Source organism: Camelina sativa, chromosome 12 (genome assembly GCF_030686135.1).
Source record: "Camelina sativa cultivar CO46 ecotype springtype chromosome 12, ASM3068613v1".
Taxonomy (NCBI): Eukaryota; Viridiplantae; Streptophyta; class Magnoliopsida; order Brassicales; family Brassicaceae; genus Camelina; species Camelina sativa.
Genome location: NC_141891.1, coordinates 39107373 through 39110366, shown reverse-complemented (window position 1 = coordinate 39110366; position 2994 = coordinate 39107373). Strand labels below are relative to the sequence as shown.

The 2994-nt window shown below is 33.7% G+C and overlaps 1 pseudogene; it reads right to left on the bottom strand.

The window, feature by feature from the left end:
- Nucleotides 1–435: 435 nt before the first annotated feature.
- On the bottom strand, nucleotides 436–1844 carry LOC104733949 (F-box protein At3g49450 pseudogene; annotated as a pseudogene).
- Nucleotides 1845–2994: the final 1150 nt, after the last annotated feature.

Below are 2994 nucleotides of genomic sequence, written 5' to 3'. Positions count from 1 at the left end.
TTTACTATGACACATCATGATGGCTGATCTTATATATTTTGCTACAATGAAAATTTCATGATTATGTAATCCAGAATCTTTAATTATATGTAGCTTCTCTGCATATTTCTTGCCATATCTCTACGTCTCTACTAGATGTATAGTTGTCACACACTGGAACTGTGCTTGACCAAACGGAGATGGTAATCTCAAGTTATAGAGATCATAGAAACATTAGATTTGTCTAAAATCACCAATCCATACAAGTATTTACCTCCATTTGGGATACTTACGCACATTGTTTGGGATAGTAGCAATGGATTTAGCTAATTTGGTGTTTGTTGAGTTGGGCTTAGTGGGAGTTTCTCTGTTTTGGTACTGTCATCGGCGAAAGCTGAGATGGGCGTGGACTGTAACTTGTAAAGGAAGATAAATTAACGTGAATATATAAACATATGAAGAGGGAAGAAAATGAGATTAACATGTAAAGAAAGAGTTCAAAGAAATGAAGAAAAAGTAGATAACCGTACAAAACCAAGGAATATCCATCAATAATCCAACTTAATTTAAGAACAAATTTGCAGAAAATAAAGTAAACCAATATGCAATGACACAATTCGTAAAGCAAGTGAGCAAGAGAATCAAGAAGCCAAACTATTTAGCGCTCTTGTAAGAGTAATATGACATTCGAAGCACTCACATACGTTTGATATCTTCTGCGTGGTCAATAAAAGTGTAAATGTCTTGACGACTAACAGGTCCAATTCCTTGGATTTCAACTCTTACGATAGTATTCTTCTCCACATTGTAGTAGAAAATGTAGAAAGGATCACGTAGAAAGGCCGCAGAAAACACAAATTCACCATTACTCGTCATCCCGACAATGTTCAACCTTGTAGATGGTCCAAGCTTTCTCCACAGAGGCGGAAACACGTGGATTTTTATCAACCATTTATGTTTCTCAATATCATCTAGAACCCACAATTCAAGATTTGTAGTAGTTCTGCCGAAATGATCATGACGAAGTACACCTAATTTACCAGTGTAATTTATCAGAGTTGAGCTCCACTTAACTTTATTGTCTAGACCTTGGTTAATAAATGTGAACTTCTCGGACAGAACATCAAAGCAAACGACGGTATAAGGTTTTGGAAACCTAGGTTTCGGAGTCGTCTTGTTCTGATCGGCTATATAATACAAGACTCCATTGATACAAATTCCAGCACTTATCGGGTAATGGGGTAGGGAACATTGAATCTTTCTCCACGACATATTTCGAACTCCTAGTGTCAGAACTTGATGATCTTTCGCATTCCAAAGCCGACTACAAAGTGACATGCACAATACTTTGACTTGTTTGTTGATGGGATCATACCCAAATAGGTTCTCGCTTCATCCCTCCTTGTTATCAAGTTGGGTAATGTTATGGTCTGTCCTGTGCTAGGGTTATAAACCATTGCCTTGAAATCATTATATCTATCTTTAAGCCACAGAGATGTAGTACAGAGCAAGCCACGAATAGGGACATTGATCCCACATGAACCCGGTCTAGTGCGGAAACACATATGATGATTGGTGGCTAAAAGAGACGAGTTCTCGTCTAGATTTTGAGGTTGAGGTGACGAGAAGAAGAGCCACTTACCGTTGAGTTTGAAGGTGAACAAGAGTTGCGGACGAGCCGAAGATATTTTTAGAAACCGGTCAGTGAAATCTGGACGGTGGAGAATGGAAGACCAGAGCTTCGACACGCAACGACACCTCGCTATAGTTTTCGCCGATAGTCTCGAGAATATTTCATCAAAGAGATCAAATGGTAGAGTATGGCCATTCTCCTCCTGGGAGACGTGCTTCTGCCGCAGTCTCATGGCGGATACACTATGTGTTAAAACCCTAGTCTAATCAATGTACCATTCCTTTTTTAGTACATCAGGTGCCGAGGCTTCATTTTTATATGGGCCGGATCAGACTTAGTCAAGTATAGTAATTTGTACATATGGGCCGAGTGATGAGAGAACAAGTGCACGACGATTTTAATTATACGATCAAATATCTGTTTTTTTTTTTCCCCTTTTTTCTCAGAGTCGGTCAATTCAATTTACATTATTTTAGCTACCTACGTGAGTTGGACGTATATGATAAGACTAAAGCAAGTAAGCAACCCACCAAAGACGTCTGAATCTGTAGTTTTACTTATATAAATTTTTATTTACAACATTAACCCCTCAAAAATTTCCAAAAATAGTATCACGACATATTTTATTTCCTAAATCTGTATTAACATTTTTAAAATACATTTAGTATTTTACCCTTGAAATTATATGTATTTAAAAACTTATTTACAAATTTAATCCCTAAAAATTTTCCAAAATAACATTATTTCAGATTTTGTTTTCTAAATATTTTACATTTCATTTCAACCAAAAATAAAAAAACAGCAATCAATATTATATAGCGACATAAACTATGATATATTTTCTATTTTATTTTCCAAACCTGTGAGTTTTGATTCTTAAAGTAAGAAGAACTTCGATTCTTAATTATTTAAATATTATAATTAATATATATATATATATATATAAATTTAATAAAATTTAAAATATTATGAATAAGTAAAATTTTAAAAAACATTAAAATACTATATAATATGGTTATAAAAAGGGCATGTTGGAATTAATAAAATATTATTAAATATGTACTAACACAGATTAAATTTTTATTTTATTATTTGCCAACACTATAAATATTATAATATCTGACATATAAAATCAATTTGTTTTACCTAAGATTGTGTAAAATAATTAATTCATTAGGAAAAATATGACTTAATCACATCATATAAATGACTTATTATGTATTTAGATTCTTTATTTTTCTGTTATAATAATTAAAAATCGAAATAGAATCTCAAACACTAAACAAAACAAACTAAATATAATAAACTGTAACATCCGCAAACCAAAAATTGGTTTTTGGGGATGGGTGTCGATCGACACCAAGGGAGTGTCGGTCGACACC